Below are 21,139 nucleotides of genomic sequence, written 5' to 3'. Positions count from 1 at the left end.
GGCCTACCGTAATTGGCCACGTCATCATGCATTAAATTAACGATATATAGAGGAGTGCCCTGAGACGAGTGTCTTGGCCCGATTCGTCAGCCATCACTGCAAAGTGAATGCGACAGGCCTCCCTGGGAGGAAGAGGAGAGAGGAGGGAGAAGCCTTTTTAAAGTATTATTCTAATGGACATCTGAGCTCAAACTCTCTTTCACCACATCTCTCTCGTCATCTACGAGCCGTCCAGCCAACAGGAACTCATTTACACCTGGTCTCACACCCAGAAATATGAACTGAAATGTATCGCACGGTACAGTAATACCTTGACATATGAGTATAATTCGTTCCCGGACTGAGCTCATAATTAAAATCACAAAAATATTTTTTTCATATATAAAATAACTGAAAGCAGTTTACTCTGTTCCAGCATTTAAAAACACTCAAATCAATGCTGGTAACAATGGAAAATACGTTTTTAATTGCAGATGCACACACATAATATAATAAATGATAACCAGTATTATAAAATGTGGTTTTATTGTGAGTTTTACCTTCAAGACAGACGGTCGCGCTAACAGCGGGGGGGGGGGGGGTTGTTGGACAGTACGTAGACACTTTATTCCGTAATTGTACCTTACACGTCCACTTATATAAACTTGGATATAAACGGATTGGACATATCGTCGATGTACACCGCTCGTCAACAATCTGTTTGAGACTCGCAGGGTTTACAAAGCTAAAGCATCGCAATGGGGCTTCGTTTATAACATGTTGGTGGTAATATTCCCGTGAAAATGGGCAAAAATGTTTTAGTGTATTGTAAAAACTTAGACAGAGATAGACATCGGCGCTGCGTCTGCGATACTGCCGATGCAGCGCCGATCCGTCGAGGTGAAGAGGAAGCAGAGCCGAAAGGCGAAGCGCTCCATTTACCGGTCAATCTCCGTTCCTACCCTCACCTGTGGTCACGAGCTTTGGGTAGTGAACGAAAGAAAGTCGCGCGTAAAAGCGGCTGAAATGAGCTTCCTCTGTAGGGTCGCTGGGGTCTTCCTTAGAGATCGGTTGAGATGCTCGGTCATCCGCGAGAGACGCAGAGTCGAGCTGCTGCTGGCAAACAAAAAGGGGCTCAGAGCTGATCCCTGGTGCATCCCACCTCTACACTAAACTCCCCTGTTACTCCTACTGCACACTTCACTGCTGTCGGACAACTGTCCTACATATCCTGAACTACTCTGATATACTTCTCTGCCACTTCAGACTTCCTCATGCAGTACCACAGTACCTAATACAGTACCACAGTTCCTCTCTGGATACCCTGTCCTCGGCTTTCTCTAGATCTACAAAGACACAATGCAGCTCCTTCTGACCGTCCCTGTACTTCTCCATTACTAGCCTCAATGCTAACATTGCGTTTGTGGTACTCTTCCTCATCATAAAGCCATACTGCTGCTCACTAATACTTACTTCTGTCAGTCTCGCCTCAACCATCTTTTACCATAACTTCATCGTATGACTCATCAGCTTTATCCCCCTGTCGTTTCCGCAACTCTGTATGTATGTACCAGCATTATTTTTGAAACTACACTTAAGTATCAAAAATAATGTCGGCCTATTTGTGGCATAGAATGACTAGTGTAAGTATTAATTTACGGTCCCATCATTTGAGCATATGACCTGATTGGACTGTCATGACATCGTCGAAATGATCCAGCTGAAATGTGTGACTGTTTCTCAGCTGTCACACAGTAATTGATGAAAGACAGTGTCCACCCCTTAGCTACTTTATGAACTTTAAATTATGCTATTAAGAAGTGCTGACTCTGTGGCTCACCTCCTCAGACTAAGCTGTATGCACAGAGATAACATCTGTCACCTTACATCCTCTCCTGGGGAGGTGGACAGAGCATCTGTAATATTCTCTGCTTGGTGCACTTTACTGACTGATTCTGACGATTCTGGTTCACATAATGACAGAATTAATTGCTGAATTTAACTGCACATCAGCTTTCGGCTAAATCTAACTTTAAAAGAGCAGGAACAATCTGTGTCTATGTACATATTCTAATTTTAGCGCACTATTTTAGGTACGTGGTATTCTGGGATGTCCTGTATGATTTTTCTTTTTCTCAATCATCCCCCCTTCCATGAGTTTATTCCCGGATGTATTTCATTCTTTATTGCATTACTAAGGAGACTAGTCAAAACTCTGTTGTTAAATGTCACGAATGCTTGCATTGAAGGGGAATTAAAGAATCCCGATGCTTCAAATATATAAGGTAAAGTTATGTTGTGCTTGCTGCATATAGATTTGGGATGGTGGATTGCATTGGCACTATTTCTTGGGGGGTTGTAACGTGTTTATTGCTAAGCGGGGAACAGTCATTTTGGTTTGGTGGATTAGCGCTCTCGACAGAATCCTCTTTGTTGCTTGTTTTCTTTGGGCGTACTCTCCAACATTAATCTTTTCTATTGCGTTTAACTGTAAAATAAATGATCTATTTCTGCGAGTGTAATAAAGCACCTTCTTAGTTCAGACAGTTCACTGAAGGTGCCTCTGTGTTGCTTTGTAACATGTGTCACACTGATTGGTTCAAATACATCTGTGGAGCCAATCATATCTATTTATTTTATGTTTTCTTACAGTGAGGAAAGTTGCTCTCTAGGAATTCATCCCATCTGACCAATCGGCTTCAAACAGCAAAGACGCCGCTAACAAACCCAAGCGTGTAACTTTAAATGGTTCATTCCATGACAGATTGCCCACTCTTTAACAGTTTGCCCCAAAGAGTGTCTGCTGTGTGATTGGTCTGATGTATTTTCCACCATTATCGTCCTCATAAGGACGCGCCCACCCACGACGCAATGGGCAAGGGCCATTTGAGATGTCCATTGTGAGGACACTGGTCAAGACCCTGAAAAAGATGCTCAGTTTGTACGATGGGATAACAGACCATTGTCTTGAAAAGGAACAGAAGGCTGAATTTATAATTCAATGATTCAAAAAGTAACAAAAATGGCCTAAAACTAGACCGAACCATTGACTGTTGTGTTTGTGCCACAGACACTTCTAAATATTTGACAGTCCCCAGTTACTTTAATGTTACTCTGCAGTCTTCATTCATTTACAATGTCAACAATAGACAATATTTAGAATTTGCTAATGTTTTTTTTTTATCATGTAAACATTTTCAGCTGACAGGACAACTTTTATAAAAAGCAAATATTATTTTCAGCAAAGTTATTGTCATGTGAACCTGAAACAGGAGAGAGGGAGAGAAAAAATGGAAATTCTGCCTTTTGCCAGATTTTTTTTATTTTTTTTGATATGTGGAATATTCGTCAAATTCAGAATAACTGTACAAACTATGATGTTAATGGATCCACCCAGAGATGATTTTCTCAGGACATTTATATCATGGAATAATGTCCCGGCCATAAGGTAAGTCGATGCAGTGTCTTTCTTAACCAGATGGTTTCCCACAACCGATCAAAAGGGAACTGTTGAGTTTCATATGTCCGGGACAGACACTTTGGCATTTCAGGGATGCAGCGTGTGCTCCAACAAATTCTGAAAAACACATTTCAAAGTTTCAATCTCGTTAGCGACTGATACTAACATCTGGGGATCCTCAGCACGAACAGCTGTTAGTGACATTCCAATCTGTCCAAAAAAGCTCTAATTCAAAGAAGAGGTTTGAAATTCTCTGATTAACCTCGATGAGTGAGACACAGACTTTGCTCGGGGATGTGCAAATCACACCCAGTTTAGTTTAGGTAAAGAAATGATTTAAAAAGTCTCACCTCAGACTTCTTCTCACCTTAAACCAACTACTTCATGTGAATGGCACATGTGTCATTCCTGAGCACGCGTGTGTGTGTGCGCGCGCGAGATGGAAACACTGAACCCTTTAATCTTTAAATTACCTCCAAAACAGAAAGCCCTGACCTTTACCAGAAGTTATATGAAGTTCTATTTAACAAGCCTCTCCTCTATGATTGATGAGTGGAGCCGGTTTCTTTGCTGTCGTGCCACTTTCACTGTAGAAGAAGTCACAGAAGAGGGGAAAGTAGCACCTGAGGAGACTTGAAGGAGTTTTCAGTGTGGATTTACACGCCCTCGTTTTATTTGGTCTCAGTTATTCCCCAGTTCAACATTAGTGCTTGTATATTAGCTCAAAAATGGCTCAGACATTGAAAAGCAATCATGAAAAGTGAGTCATGCTTCCGTGGAGTTCATTTCCTGCTCTTTGCTCTTCGGTTTTCTTTGGCCACCAGTGCCATTTCATCCCCTCCTCACCCATTCGTCTCGTTAAAAAAAACTCTCCCTCATCCACCTCAGTGTGCAGCTTGAGTGGGCTCCTTTTAAGGCAGCAAGAGAGGAGGGGTACAGAAGTAAAACAATTGGGATGAGAGGGTGAATGACACACAGAGAAAAGACGAAAAAGAGAGGATTGGGGCGGGGTCTCCTTAGAGTGGCCATGTGGTGTTTGAAGCAGGAAGCTGGCGAGACAACAGAGGCAGCTTTATTCCGCAGACACAATGAGCAAACGGCACAATGGGCGTCACGCCGAGAGCGTGCCTGCGCTACACCGAGCCTAACACGCGGGATTAAAGCGAGCGCACACGTCAACATCCGCCCCATGAAAGGAAAGGGAGGCGACGCATCTTACACGCAGACGCCGGCAGAGGAAACAGAACAGCAAACGCTGTCTGGAGAGCCTGTAGTGATGAAGACATTGAGTGAACGCTGCAGCGTTTGTTCACCCTTTCATAACGGCTTCAGGTACCTCACGTCTGCCAAGCACCTCAGAAAAGATGATCCCGGCGTCAGGGTGAACGGATGGGCGGGGAAATGGACGCATGAGGGAGTGAGCGTCGTTGGCGCCTCGACGCACCTCCGGTCCAGTTGGCTGTCGGTCGTTTCTTCTATCTTCTTTCTCTCCGTCCACCTGGGCCTCGGTGCCGCTCTCCTGCAGTCCTTTGCATGTCAAGCGTCCGGGACGCGGGGACGACACTTACAGGGACATGCGTGTTGCGCTTTTTCCTCCATCTGCCCTTTGCAGGCGTATCTTAAACAATGTGTGTGTGTGTGAACGCACGCACACGCGCACACACAGAGGTCCGGTCAGGCCTCTACGTGACAGGGTGCAGTGTGGCTGCTAATAAGGGTATTCGTCACGCCAGCAGCGCGCCGTGACAGCGCTCTCCAACCAGCCGCCTCAAATATGAACTTATCATTTAATTACACTTGGGCTTGGGGGGGGGGGGGGGGGCTTGATTGCCTTGTCAAGATGCAGGTTAGTTAAGAGGAGCGAGATCTCGTCCGGCGACGACCTCACCTTCCTGACAAGCACTCTGCTCATCAGAGGATCATCTCAGCTTCACGCCCCCCCACAATGAGATTTCTTTTCTGCACCTCTTCCCCCCCCCCCTGCTCGATGGTCCCTCTTAATAACATGGCTATTAGCTCGTCACTCTTTTGCCTTCGGGACGGGAGGACGTTTGGTGCATTTGTCACCTCCGTGCCGTTTTGCTTCCCCGCGTGTTTCCGTCCCTGAATACGGTTTTGCATGAATCCAGAGTCCTGCGCGTTGCTTCTGGGCAAGTGTCTGCTGCTTTGCATGTTGAAATCTCATTCCTTCACTTTCTCTAAATTACTCCAGTGTCTGAATAAATGAAATCGCTCACGACATTAGGAAGTAACTTGGCATTCCCTTTTTATTTCCTATGCACTGTTTAACAGTTCTCCCGGGGGGGAACGGCTTTTGCCAATGAAAGTTCCACCCTGGCACGAGCTGAGCTTTGCAAATGAAGACATATGTCACTGAGAGAGAGAGAGCGAGAGAGAGAGAGAGAGAGGAGAGACTGGAGCAACAAAAAGGCCTGGAGAACTTTTTAATCCTGCACATACCTCTCCGTTAACTAAAGGGCCTCATAAATTCAACCTTTCCAATGAGACACAAATGAAATTTGGAACCTGAAGTTTTGGCCATTTCTCTTCTGGATGATTGGAATGAATATGAGGTAGTTAAAGTTTAATATCCTATTATGTGTGTCTGTTTAACTTGCCAGGACTGTCAGGGACCTCTCTCTCTCTCTCTCTCTCTCTCTCTGGGATTTTGATATATTTTCCGAGTCTTATGAGCATTTGCTCAAATATGCTATTTCACTCAATATGAAGTTTGAGTCCGAAGCTGCTGATGTCACACAAGAAAGTATTGTAGTTTAATGTGCGTGTGCGTAGACAGAACAAATCAAATATGTAATGGAACATTTTGCACAATAACCGTGTACACAAATGGATATAAATTACGAGGCAATCCACAACAGAACTGAGCCCCATAATCTCTCAGGATAAAGACAATCATATTGTTATGATGATGATTTATGCGTTGCACTTTTCAACCCTTTGCATCTGAGGCAATCTCCTTAACTTCAGTTTTTACACAGATATAAAACTGAAATATATATATATATATATACACTAATACCTTGACGTACGAGTATGTTTGTTCCTGGACCGAGCTCGTAACTCAAATCAGTCGTATTTCCCATATAAAATAACTGAAATATGAAAAATAACAGAAAATAATTTAATCTGCGTCTAAAAAACTAAAATCATCGTTAATAAAAATTGATTTTTTTATTGTTATATAGATAAACACAAAGATATACTAAATGCTCACTGTAATATAAAATGTTGTTTTATTATGAGTTTTAATTTTGCGACAGACAATAGCATGCGGAGGAGGGAGGGAGAGAGTTGGAACGTACCGGTACATAAAACTTTATGCAGTAATTGTACCTTACAGGTACTCGTACATAAACTTAGACATAGTAGTTCTGCCTCTGGAAGGCTTTGTGTTCTTGATAACATCCTTCTGAGGATTGTACACATCGTCGATGTACTACGCTTGAACTTTCGTGTCCCATCACTTACGGACACCACGGCCATTTTGATGGATCATTTCATGCTTCATCTCCATCGTCATCATCGTCTTTTCATCTCTCTGCCATCCTCACCACTCGCTTTCTTTGGATCCATCCTTTATTATGAAGAAGCGCCCCCTAGCGCCACCATCTGCAAGTTACTCGTATGTCAGAACGCTCGCATGTCGAGGTATTACTGTACATATGAACTAAATATTGTTTTGAAGTTATCTTTTAATAACATTCCAGTGCTTGACATAATTTACAGCGTAATCTCTGACTTGTGGAAGATGGAGAATATTAAGACATGTTTAGATGTGTTAAAGTACTGTACTTTTAACCTTTAAACATGTATTAGCGTAAAACAGAATTACTTGCATACGCAGGAGGAACAGCATCACTTACGCATACAACAGTCCATGAAATGGAATTTCTCACACACATAAAATGTCCGTACTAGCATGTACAGCATTAATTGTATGCCAAACTAAAAGCCGTCCAGAGAGAGGCCGACGGTGATCTCTGCTCCTACACGCCCCCCTCCCTTCAGACAGAAGTGGTCTTTCTTTGTATTAACTATCTATTCCTGCTCGTCTTCTTCTAATCTAGACCCTTTCCCTTTCTCGCCATGGCTGAGATGAACCTGATAATGCGCTGAATGCGCCATACACACATTCCACATCTGCATCACATTCTGATGTGACAAGCGTGGAGGAGTAATTGATTACATTAATAGAAAATTGCTGCCTTATAATTGGATCTGACTCAATTAAAAATAAAATCTCTGGGTGATAGTAATGAAACAGGGCGAGAGAGAGAGAGCGAGAGAGAGCGAGAGCAGTCTTGATACACCTGCAATGCTAAATCATTACTACCTCACTAGATACAGGCTGGCCTGGGAATGCTTTGTGCTGTTTTTGCAATTCTTCAATGCGGATTTATATCTTTTGCTTTGGGAAAGGTTGTAATATTTCACCGGGGGTGTGGCGAGGGGAGAGCACGTGCACGTGCACGGATTTGGAGTGGGGTGGTTGAGGTTGTTGAAATACGGTATCAGCATATATTGTAATTTCATTTTGATAAGGCCATGCTTATATTCTGGGCCGGCTCAACTTGAACGTAGTGAAACGGCTGTTATTTTTCATACCCCCCCCCCACCGTGCTCAGGGACACTGAGGTGCCATGATTAGTAAGGCGGCACTAAAAGGGATGGGATCTGCATATTAGGACGAGTCCTCAGCTCGTGCTGCTGGGCTGCTGTGATAACACAAACTCATCTTGTTTCCTCAGATGCAGATGCATGTACTGATATATGTGTACACGGGTTTAATGCGTACTGATATATCTGTACACGGGTTTACTGCAGTAGATATGCAGTTAGTCACAAGTGAACCGCTCCCTTCTTTATGTGTGCGTGTTGTTTTCCCCACTTCTGCCACCCTGGGATAAATTATTTTAAAATGTGACGGGTCGGGTCAGGCCTCCTGGCCGGGCCTGCGTTTCGGCAGGCCTGCCGCTCCCTGTCCGTCTGCCCCGCCAAGCGCAAGATCTCGAGCGCATGCACGAACGCAGTCGACATCCAAACTCACTGAGACTCAAAGGTCACATATTCTACCCTTTTTCTACAAGTTAACGCAGTTCCAGACACTTGTATGAAATATCTGAGCCAGTCTTTGGTCAAAATATCAAACAGATGCTGCAGGACAGCGTCCCTCTTTTCTGTCTCAAACAGATGCTGCAGGACAGCGTCCCTCATTTCTGTCTCAAACACATACTGCAGGACAGCGTCCCTCATTTCTGTCTCAAACAGATGCTGCAGGACAGCGTCCCTCTTGTCTGTCTCAAACAGATGCTGCAGGACAGCGTCCCTCATTCCTGTCTCAAACAGATGCTGCAGGACAGCGTCCCTCTTTTCTGTCTCAAACCGATGCTGCAGGACAGCGTCCCTCATTTCTGTCTCAAACAGATGCTGCAGGACAGCGTCCCTCATTTCTGTCTCAAACAGATGCTGCAGGACAGCGTCCCTCATTTCTGTCTCAAACAGATGCTGCAGGACAGTGTCCCTCTTTTCTGTCTCAAACAGATGCTGCAGGACAGCGTCCCTCTTTTCTGTCTCAAACCAATGCTGCAGGACAGCATCCCTCTTTTCTGTCTCAAACCGATGCTGCAGGACAGCGTCCCTCATTTCTGTCTCAAACAGATGCTGCAGGACAGCGTCCCTCATTTCTGTCTCAAACAGATGCTGCAGGACAGCGTCAATCATTTCTGTCTCAAAGAGATGCTGCAGGACAGCGTCCCTCATTTCTGTCTCAAACAGATGCTGCAGGACAGCGTCCCTCTTTTCTGTCTCAAACAGATGCTGCAGGACAGCGTCCCTCATTTCTGTCTCAAACAGATGCTGCAGGACAGCGTCCCTCTTTTCTGTGTCAAAACTATCTTCCAGAAACGCTCTAAAGCCAGAAGCAAAAGAACGTGCATAGCGAGCACACGCGCTACCATGGTAACCGTGAGGCGATGTTTTTAGCACACACGAAAACATTTTTGGCAATTTTTGCCAGAACATTACCACAAACAAGAAACTTTATCCACTCTGCTCTTCTTCTTCGACTCAACACTCTGCTACATGAAAATGTCAGCCGCGGGCGTCCTCTTCGCGCCGCTATTACTTTCTCTGTCTTTTCAGACGCATGACAAGTAATTCAGTTCTCTCCTCACAGCCCCTAATTAACCCCTTCAGGACTGAAATTATGCTTAATGCTGATGACCGAGGCCAAGCCTGAAATTACACATTCCGCTCCATCGGCGCGACAAAATAGAGGACGTGTGTGTCTGTGCTGACATGCTAGCACTCGTCTTTTTGCATTTGATACCTCTTGATTAGCATTGTCCCTTTGTTGGAGCTAAAAGCACACGTCTCCCCTGTCCTCTCCATAGCACACGCAGATGTGCGGCATATGTAACGTGTTTCTGCTGCGAGGCGATGCCGGCAGTCTCGCTGAGGACCAAGCGTCTTTTGTTCCTGCAGAGGACAAGCACACGCACTCCCTGGCTCAGATGTTGTAATTAATTTGTGCCAGACGTGTGTGTTAATTAACGTTCTTGAGGGAGGAAACAATTTGACCACAATAATGAGCTTGAAGTCGAGCGTGATCTCCCGGATATTGTAACAGCAGAAAAGGGAGTGACCAAATGCTGATTTTGCCGACTGCAGCTGATCATGAAGGGCCCATGAGATTGAGTGACTGTGTTTTTCATTCATGGGTTAATGTTAAGACAGCAGAAAAGCTTTTGGGATCTGCCCATCATCTGCTTACGTGATACATCAACTCTATTAGAGTTCACCATGTGGGCAAATGAGTCCACCTACGTCTTCTGAGACTTGTTAAAGATGCTTAAAGTGGCCATTTTATTCATTCATTCATTGGAACCCACTGATCGCTGATGTTAACATCGGATTTCTAGTGGACGGCTCTGATTCCAAAGCCACCACTTGTGATATTCATTCGATATGATAAGAAACAAGTTTTTTTAAATCAAGGAACAAAATCAGTTTCATGACTAATTTATTAATGACTAATTTCTCATAGCCAGCTCTGGTTTCTGACACTCGTCAGATTCTTCAGGCTGAAAAGCACTCAGAGAGCACAGACCTCCTCCAAGCAGCTCGTTCCCCTCCTAACTGGATCAGCACCGTATCTTTATAAACCAACCATGAAAAGGTAAATTGAAGCAGAACTTTTTTCACTGATGAATGGGGTTTTCAATGTTAAATGAAATTTAAATGCATTTTTCCTGACCTCATTCTGGATCCGATCTGGATGAAATTTGGTGGTGAGATAGAGATCCCCACCCTACATCACTGTGTCAAAATCCATAAACATCGGTTAATAATCAATATATAAGATATTGAGAAACAAATTTTGAAGCTTCATTGACTTCGAAAATTTCAAAGTGATCCGTCATGGATTCCACTAGCATTAGAAGGATAGCGTGCGTATAGAAGAAACAGAAACCTGTGGTAGTATATATATAGTTTGGGGGGGGGGGGGTGTTCTTGTGATCCCCTGACCTACAGGAACTACTGTTGTTGGTGTCAAAAGTCAGATCCGATATCAAACATTTCCACAGTTCTGATCATATGGTCTGAGTGTCAGTGGGACCCAGTCGCCATCGTTTGATAGCCGTAAAAGAAACACTGAAATACCCAAGAGTGGCATTAGCATTGTTTATTGATGATCTAAAGCTGACCCAGTTTTAATGATGCTACAGATTTACAGCGGTTTCATGTTTGGCAGGAAAATAATATAAACAATGCTCTGAAATATTTTATGGACAAATTAGTGAGGTCGGCGGATAAGCACGGGCTAATTGTGCACCGTGGATTGATGACGAGAGGAGAACATTAATGCGGCGCAGCGATAAACCAAGGTAGCTCCTCACAAATCACCGAGCTTCTCGCAGAGTTTTTAATTGTAAACGGAGAAACAGGGTTGTGAGGTTAAGTTATATCAAAGAGAAAGCTCATTTTCAACAAAGGAATTTGTGGCTCTAAATAGTAAAATATCACGGGAAAATGATGTGCAAGAAATCATTGACTTTTAAAATAGTCAAATGTATGTAATTTGTGTGGGTCAGTTCAGATCGAGGCTGAATGCAATGGCAAATTATTCTAATTACTTCTCAGACAAAATCTCACATGAAAGGAAATAACACTAATCTAATTTCACAGGATTAAAATATGTTTGCATATTAATGCATCCTAAAACACACAGTATGTTTAGCTAGATAGATAGATTAAAACTGTTGCCACACAATCCATGTCTGACACTTTATATATAGTGTCGAAGGCTGTCCTGCAGGAGGTCAAGGACTTCAGGGTCAACTGCAAATGCCCCTCCACCGACGTTCAGAATCAGAATCAGAAGTAGTTTATTGCCATTGTCAGTGAGTGTTCATTGACTAGAAATGTTTCTCGATGAAGTTGTGCTACATCTAACAGTAATGACAAAATACAAAAAACATACAAGTACAGAACACATCAGCAGCAGCGGGAGTGGTTACACAGATGTGTACTAGCAGTAGTAAACTAGCGTAATCACGCAGTGCAAATGGAACAGTGCAAGTTGTCATTTATGAAATGTTCAGGAGTCTGGGACAGGATTATTCAGTGTTCATGAGTCTTATGGCTGAGGGAAAGAAGCTGTTCTTGTGGCGGGAGGTTCTGGTCCGGATGGACCGTAGCCTCCTGCCTGAGGGGAGAGGGTCAAAGAGTCCGTGTCCAGGGTGAGAAGGGTCGGCTGTGATCCGACCTGCACGCCTCCGAGTCCTGGAGACATACAGGTCCTGGAGCGATGGCAGCTTGCAGCCGATCACCTTCTCCGCAGCACGTACAATGCGCTGTACTCTGTGTCTGTCCCTGGTGGTGGCGCCAGCGTACCACACGGTGATGGAGGAGGTGAGGACAGACTCCACGATGGAGGTGTAGAACTGCACCAAGATCTGGGTTGGCAGCTTGAGTTTCCTCAGCTGTAGCAGGAAGTACATCCTCTGCTGAGCCTTCTTGATGAGGGAGCTGATGCTCGGCTCCCACTTGAGGTCCCTGGTGATGGTGGTGCCCAGGAAGCGGAAAGAGTCCACGATGGAGATGGGGGTAGGGGAGTCTGTGAGGGCGAGGGGGAACGGTGGGGCTGTGACTCCTGAAGTCGACAATCATCTCCACTGTTTTCTGGCTGTTCCGCTCCAGGTTGTTGCTGCTACACCAGGACACCAGCCGGTCCACCTCCCCTATAGGAAGACTCATCACCGTCCGAGATGAGCCCGATGAGGGTGGTGTCGTCTGCAAACTTAATCAGTTTGACGGACTGATGGCTGGAGGTGCAGCAGTTGGTGTACAGGGAGAAGAGCCAGGGTGAAAGTACACAGCCCTGGGGGGATCCGGTGCTGATAATCAGGGTGTCCGAGACCGTAGACCCCAGCCGCACATGCTGCCTCCGCTCCGTCAGGAAGTCTGTGATCCACCAGCAGAGGGAGTCGGGCACGTCGAGCTGGAGCAGCTTGTCCTGGAGCAGTCCCGGGAGGATGGTGTTGAAAGCTGAGCTGAAGTCCACAAACAGGATCCTGGTGTAGGTTCCTGGGGAGTCCAGATGCTGCAGGATGAAGTGGAGGGCCAGATTGACTGTGTCGTCTACAGACCTGTTGGCCCGGTAGGCGAACTGCAGCGGGTCCAGGAGGGGCGCGGTGAGGGTCTTCAGGTGGTGGAGAACCAGGCGCTCAAAAGACTTCATGTTCACGCAGATGTGTAACTCTGGGGGAAGATTTGTCTGCTGACATGATTCCTGGGAGAGACTCAGAACATGGAAACATGACGAACTCTCATAAATTGATATGGAAGAGGTGCAGATATTTATTGGATCACACAGATTAGCTGAAAAATCACACACAATTAAAACTCACCTACAGGCCATTAATAAGTAACACAAAAAACACACGCTTACACACGTATGCATGGTCACTCATCAGTGTCTGCATTCAGCATGCATCTTCTGGTGTGTGTGTGTGTGTGCATGCGTCTCAGAGTGTGTGACTGGGATTCTATTTGTCTCAGTGAAGTGGTTGAGCTGTGTTTGTATCATTTAAAGGAAATTACCCCGGCAGCATCGCCCCGGCCGCAGCGGATAGTGGGCTGCCTCTCCAGACTGCATGGCATATTGATTTGGTGTTGTGAGGAGTGCTGTTCAAGCCCCATTTAAGATTTCCCCCCAGCCCTCAGCCATGAGTACGGCAGCCAGCCGTGAGTTAGGGAAATTGCGCATTCATCTCATGCGTTTGAAGATACTTTGGAAACGTGTTGGTCTGGAGAAGATCTATGGCAGTGCACGTGAGAGCACATGCGACGACCGGCTGATTCCTCATTGCAGCAGAGAGGAAAGGCGTGTCTTCAGACATGATATTTAGCATGAGAAGTGATCGCTGTCACAAACACGGCACTGTCAGAATTTTGCAAGCGCATTGACCAAATGCTAACTGAGCTGATGATGATGATGAATATATTTATTAGATAGAATGTTAGAGTACAAGTACAGTCACATAGTAGAATGTATTACAGTACAAATAAAGTCAAACATCCTGTCTAAGAGGAACATTTCAAAAAAGCCCTTGCGGTCTTGTTTCCGTTGAAAGTCCTTAGTACATAAGTCATCGACATTTAACAATACAATTTTTGCAATACAAATAAAAATAAAGCCAATATTAAATTACTCAATTGATGCAAAATAACATTAGAAAAATAAAAATAATTTTACACCACAGATGCAAAATGACAATGAATGACAATAAATTACATAAATTACAATAAATTACCAAGACACTTACTATGTGCAACGTAGGTGGACAAAAAAAAGGGGGGGGGGGGGTTGATCCGGAGAGAGTCGCGATGACTATCTCCGTTTCTGCCCCCCTGAAAGGTGTATTTTTAGGGCCGTTTTGAAGGAGGCCAAAGAGGTGCATGTTTTGAGGGCAGGAGTCAAACAGTTCCACCCTTGGGTGGCAGTATTGTAGAAATATGATTTACCCATGTTGGTCCTATAGGAGGGGGTAATCAGGTTGTTGTTTGAGCTCCCTCTAGTGTTGTGGCTGTGGGTGTCACTAAATCTTTGGAGGTGTTTATTCAGGTATGCAGGGATTGAGGGGACTGAGGGCAGAGCTGCATTGACTATTTTAAATGCCAATCCCATTTTGAGTTGTTTAACCCTGTCTTCTACCCTGAGCCATTTTAGGCTAGCAAAATGTCCAGGAAGAAGGTGGGTCATGGGCCCCAGATTGAGGAGTAGCCGAATCAGTTTGTTTTGGGAGGTTTGGAGCCTGGTTTTCAGGGACATTTTGATGTTGGAATACCAGGAGGTGCTAGCATAGTCAAAGAGGGGCTGAACGAGGGCTCCAGCAAGCGTCCGGAGTGCACTTTTGTTGACAAAAGCAGACATTCTGCCCGAAAATCTTGTTCTGTGATTGACTTTTTTGATCACCTTAGTTGCCATACTATCGCCAGACAGGTATTTGTCAAGAACACAGCCGAAATAGGTAATCTCTTCTTTGCTGGAGATTACTGTATTATTGACTGTGACCTTGAAATCATTAACATTTATCTCACTTAGAGAGTGTCTTGACCCAAAAAGAATAGATTCTGTTTTTCCAAGGTGTAGTGAGTTTGTTATCGGTAAGCCAAGTACGGATTTTGGTGACCTCAGAGCTGAGAGCTTCCTCAACCTGCACTTTGTCCTCTCCCGAAATCAGGAGTGCTGAGTCATCAGCAAACAGGAACAATTTGCAGTTACAGGCAGCATTCATGTCGTTAATGTATATGAGGAACAGTAACGGCCCTAGAATGCTGCCTTGAGGAACCCCACAGCTCACCGGGAGGGACGAGGACAAGGTTTTGTTTATGTCCACCATTTGTTCTCGTCCCTCTAGGTACGATTTCATGCAGTTTACTGATGTGCTATCAAACCAATCACCCCTAGTTTATTCAATAGCAAGCTAGCATTGCTAACGAGTTCATTCATTCATTTTCTACTGCTTGTTCCGCTTTGTGGGTCGCCGGAGTTGCTGGAACCTATCTGTGGTGTTGTTTGGAAATGAGGAGACAGTAGTAGTTCCAACCACTCAACTTTATCAGCACGTCCTTATAACAACCTCAGTACATCGCTCAAACATCCACGCTACCTTCTTCTTCTCTCCTACTTATTCTGTCCTCTCTCTTCTTCTGCCGTTCCTATTTCTGAGCATCCGAGTACATGCGCCATCTTGTGGCGAAAGCATAGAACACAACACTATCCCAGCTTGCTACGGCGAGGGGTGGGGTACACCCCAAATGCGTCGCTAGCGCATCGCAGGGCCACCCAGAAACGAACAACCAGTCACGCACACACTCAAACGTGGGGCAGCCAAACCGGAGAACCCGGATAGGATTCAAACCCGGTACCTTCTTGGTGTGAGGCTACAGCGCTAACCACTCCGCCACCGTGACTTAAGTTTTATCAACTGCAACACAGATATTGTGATCACTTGATCAATACTGGACCCTGCAACCAGCTCAATAATTAACATGCAATGTGTTACTTGTTGGGACCATGACCATTGGTTGTGGGTTTTACTGGGTTTTATGTAATCGACTACTTCTTCTCCAGAATCAGTTGCTCCCTGAGGTCTTGGCTGGTTGCCTGGCAACCTCGCAGTGATGTCAAGAGTTATCCAGGCCAACAAGTAATCCAGCGCAGAACCCCTAATTAAAAACACAACCTGCCATCTTCACTTGCATTTCCTGCATAAATCTTTGTACACATATTTATCTCCAAATGTTTCCCCCTCCATGTGCCAGCCACAATGTTTCAACAACGAGGCTGGCCAGTGAAGACAGATGGTCACATGGGGATATAATCTCACAGTGGATATCTGTAAAGCTTTTTATTGCACAAAATGTGAGTGCTGTAAAATATTATTGTTTTAAAATATACCCGCAATGTAAAGGAGCAAAATGTAATAACTTGCAAACACATTTGTTTTGTGACATTTATATATATAAAGCATATCAAGGCCCTGGATGTGTTACCAAGATAATTTGTTCTGGCAGAATAAATAACATAATAATCCCAAAAACGTTTGTAGACATTGAACTGCAGAGCGACCATTTCTTATTTTATTATATTTTAATTAATTAAATTAAAGCTATAAATTAAGATTTTAGGGTGTCAATTCAATTCAGTTTTATTTCTATAGCACCAGATTATAACAGAAAGTCATCTCAAGGCACTTTACTGGATTAGCAGAGAAAGACCCGCAGGAAAAGACAGAACCCAACTCATCCCGGAAGAGCAAGCACTTTGGCAACGGAGGCAAGGAAAACTTCCCTTTAATAGGCAGAAACCTTGGACAGAACCGAACGCTCATGGTGGGCGGCCATCTGTTTGAGCGGCTGGGTTGAGAAAGACAGAGAGATCTGTCTGTCCACTGTCCACATGTCGAAGAGTCCTTGGGCAAAACACTGAACCCCAAATTGCTCCCAGCGATTTTCAACATATAGGCTGCTGAGCAAACCGCTGACTAAAGAGCTGCTTTATAAAACTATAAATATAATGACTTCTAAATTCTGTTTAGAAAATAAGTTGCAGATTAATTTAGAATATGATTTTGACGGGTTGTGTTGGTTCTTTCTGGGTTCTCTCCGGGTTCTCCGGCTTCCTCCCACCACCAAGAACATGCAACGTAGGTGGTTTGGTGACACTAAATTGCCCGTAGGTGTGTGTGTGTGTTTGTGTGTGTGTGGCTGATTGTCTGTCTCTGTGTTGCCCTGCGATGAACTGGCGGCTTGTCCAGGGTGTGCCCCGCCTCTCGCCCATTGACTGCTGAGATGGGCTCCAGCTTGGCCGGTGACCCGATAACGGACAAAGCGGTTGGAAAATGAATGAATGAATGAATTTTGATGGGTTTTCCAGACCAAATATTGCCATCAGGAGTTCAGTGCCTGTGATGTTCGCAGCCACTGAACTCCTGCAATTTTAGGTCCAGAAAAGTGAAGAAAAGAAAAAAGAAAAATGTCATTTCTTGTAGTGTAATCACTAGAATGAGTTGTATTTATCTAACTTCTATTGATCAACAAAGTATCTTTTTTTTTTTGATGCATTAAGGATTTGTACTTGGCAGCTTTTAGGTCTTTCTGGTCTTTCAGAGTTCTTGACATCCTCAGGACTCGTGTAGATTTTAGCTGAATCAAGTCTGAGTACGAGGAAAGAAACACGCTGTGAAAGTGAAAATCAATCTGAGCTGTTTCCGGTCAGGGAACAGACGGAATGAATGCTGAAGTGAGGCAGACTGCACTCAGCCTGTTGGTCATTCTGGACAGATGTTTGTTAGGACGCCCTCCTCGAGATGAAACTGCAGTTTAGTCTCAGAGTGAACGCTCAATAACTCGTCTTTCTTTTTGCTGTTGGACAATTTGCACTGCACCAATCGCCTCATTGTCTCCTCTTGACATGTCGCCCGATTCAATGCGCCTCCAAGAGGTTGGTGGTTGGCTTCCGACCAGCAGGTGGAGAAGTGCATGAATATGCACGTGGACAGGTGAGTGCTGGCTTGTTTTGCTTTGACGCTACATAAACTCAGTCCATTTGCGATCCATTACCTGCTTGTGACGACATACCAACGCATTCCAGCAAGGCTTGGCCTCGGAATAACGGTTGCTTTGACTGACTGGTTGGTGTCGAGCCAGGGGCGCTGCTCCTCGCTCCTCGCTCCGGGCCTGCAGCACGAGCACATCCATGACGTTGCACGTTAGATGAGCCCCTGACTTGGTGTAGATTACTCAGAAACACTTTCCAAGCAGCTGACTAATTTCAGGTGAACTTCATGTTGCCTTCGCTGCTTGGCTTAGCACAAGGCAGACAATAAAATGACGAGGCTTTGCTGACTCAGTGATATTCAGTGCTGTGAGATGGAAATGACAGAGAATTGTTTTTATCCTGAGCGCCAGCAGCTCAGACACAGCAAAGACTTAGCATGCTTTGCTACTCATACTTATCAAGCACTGCAGCAGATGGCCTTGTGACAGTTAAATGCTCATGTTGTATTTCTTGTGGGGAATGAACAAGATTTTAAATTTTGACCTGATTGTGTTGATCGTGGGAAAAGCCCGTCCGTCACTCAGGCTATTAGGATTCGTCATCAGGGCACCGTCGATGTCTGGACAAATGTTGATGAAGATATTTCCGTCGGCCCACTGACAGCAGCGACGGCGTCCCGAGGCCGATGCTGCTTTCTCTGCATCTACCAAACAGCTTCTTTTAAATATCCCACTGTTTAGCTTATTAGCAGTGAGCATTTGATTATCTTTTAGGCAAGCAAATAATAAAATGTTGAAATGGAAAGCAAAGGTAGGAATGCATCCGCGTGACAGTTTGTGTCTCACGGAGAGGAGGGACAGGAAGAGACACGGGCGGAGCGCGTGATGGGCCGGACGCTCTCCGTGAGCCTTTGTGTGAGGAGCCTGCTTGCTTGTACTCTGGCTGTATTTGTGTTCTGCTGCGTGATTCCATTGTGCGGAGCAGATCCACCGAGCTTGTATTCCCACCCTCCCACCCGCTCGCCGCTTTAGATAAAGCTATCGGGATCTGCAGCCTACCTTCCTCCGACGGATGCGAGCGGCTTACTGTTTTGGAGACTCTCTCGATGTTCCTGCGGGATTCTGACGGCTGCATTGTGTCGGCCACAATGGGGGTGTAGCGTGTTTGGCACGTTGCACCATCTCCAGAAACACTATTAAGATGTTGCTGTTGACTCCCATGGCTGCCTTGAGGTGGGAGCTGCCCTTTCCATTGAAATGTAGCAGAATAAAGTCATTACACTTAATTACAAAGCATTTACAAGGTTCACAAACACTCACATAATACGCCTAGAGCGAAGTATGGCTGCAGCTGATGATTATCTTAGTAGCAATGAAGTAAAGGATTATTATTCTAAATACTGGCATCACATTGTTCCTTGTGCTACATCCAAACACGATGTAAAGTGATAAATAACTAATCATGTGACAAAACGCTTCGGTTCAGAGGCTGCAGCGCTCGATGATGGAAGCTGCTTTTTTAGCCTGGTGGTATTTTGTAAGGTGCTTGTTGCCCCATGGCAGCAGGGTAAACAGGTCATGGCTGGGGCATTAGCTGTTTATTGCCTGTTTACCTTGTTACCTGTGCTCACACCTGTTCTCTATTCTCCTTCAGGACCTGTTGCTGCAGCTCACGGATTGGCTGTGGTCTCCCCAGACGCACCTGAGGCTGATCCCAGTCCTCACCACCAGACCTGTGGTCCCCTCCCAATCCACCAGGTACCGGTACCCCCAGCAACGCCGTCAAACGCCCAACAGCCGCCGGAAAGTGGAGGCAGGACCAATGCACCTGGGCGCCAATCCTTCTGGCCAGGTTGATAGTGGGGAGCCGGAGTGGCGCTTTGCCCCAGACCTCGGCGGAGGTGTTCCTGGACTGCGGGTCACACGTCAGCTGACCAGGCGGGCTACACCCCGGATGAGACGCCAGCTCATCGGGGGGCCACACACACACACACACACACACACGTCTTTTAATTTTACTGGACCGATTACAAGGAAGACAGAGCTTTAGTGTTATTTTCTTTTTTACTTTGCTTACTCGTTTTCTCCCTCTGTTTGAACCAGAACCATTTGGAAACTATTTATACATTTGTGTTTGTACTCGTACTTTATTGTTATCATACATGCAGTACTCTATGCAGTATATTGAGTGTTCAGCCTCTACAGGTGATCCTTTCCTCATCACTTTACCTTGGTGTCGTCACTGTTGAATTTAGATACATAATAATGTGAAACAGTTTCCCTGTCAGTGTGTGTGTGTGTGTGTGTGTGTGTGTTGGGGGGGGGGGGGGGGGGGGGGGGGGTACCCATTGTCCTCTCCATCATGGTTTTGAGCCTTAATTAGCCCTTGCCTCTTCTTGACAGATGTGAAATATCTTTTTTTTTGCACTTCAAGTTCACACATATTTCCTTTGAGGCTAATCAGAGCCTTAAATGTGATGCTCGACTTCAGGCTGCAGAGTTGGAGGCTGACATTTTCACACATTGTGGCACTTTGCCACCGTGGATGAAGTCTTTACCTGGCTGTTGAGATGTGTGTGTGTGTGTGTGTGTGTGTACACTGGTCTTTTGTGCATCTACGTGCAAGTGCCAGAAATGAATTTGTTGTTCTGCTCTGTAACTATTCAGAGTGTTGTGTTTGCTTTTTTTCAGAGTAGTACAGAAAAACTGCAAATTAAAACACATCCCAGGGACTCGCACCACTTTACTCTGATTGTGTGTTATACATGTCCATATTTACGTGAACACACACACACACACACACACGTGTGCTGGTGATGCATGCGCTGCACTTCTCAGGACGTGTTTCTCCAGCTCTATCTTGCCATTCTGTTATCCGGTGTGAACACACACTGATTCTCATGTAGATATCCGGACAGAAATAAATCCGTTCCCTCTGCGAGCTTTAACCCTTTGTTCCGTCTGCTTTACGTATAAATATACAGCATCACGCTGCCGTGCAGCAGATAGCATCAAATTGATCGTGATCCCGTTCCTATTTAATCATAACTCTGGACAGGTAATATTGTGAATAAATAAAGCGTTGAAAGGAGCTGCTCACGCTGTCAGCAT

Source organism: Brachionichthys hirsutus, chromosome 1, assembly GCF_040956055.1.
Source record: "Brachionichthys hirsutus isolate HB-005 chromosome 1, CSIRO-AGI_Bhir_v1, whole genome shotgun sequence".
Classification (NCBI taxonomy): domain Eukaryota; kingdom Metazoa; phylum Chordata; class Actinopteri; order Lophiiformes; family Brachionichthyidae; genus Brachionichthys; species Brachionichthys hirsutus.
This window is presented reverse-complemented; position numbering follows the sequence as displayed.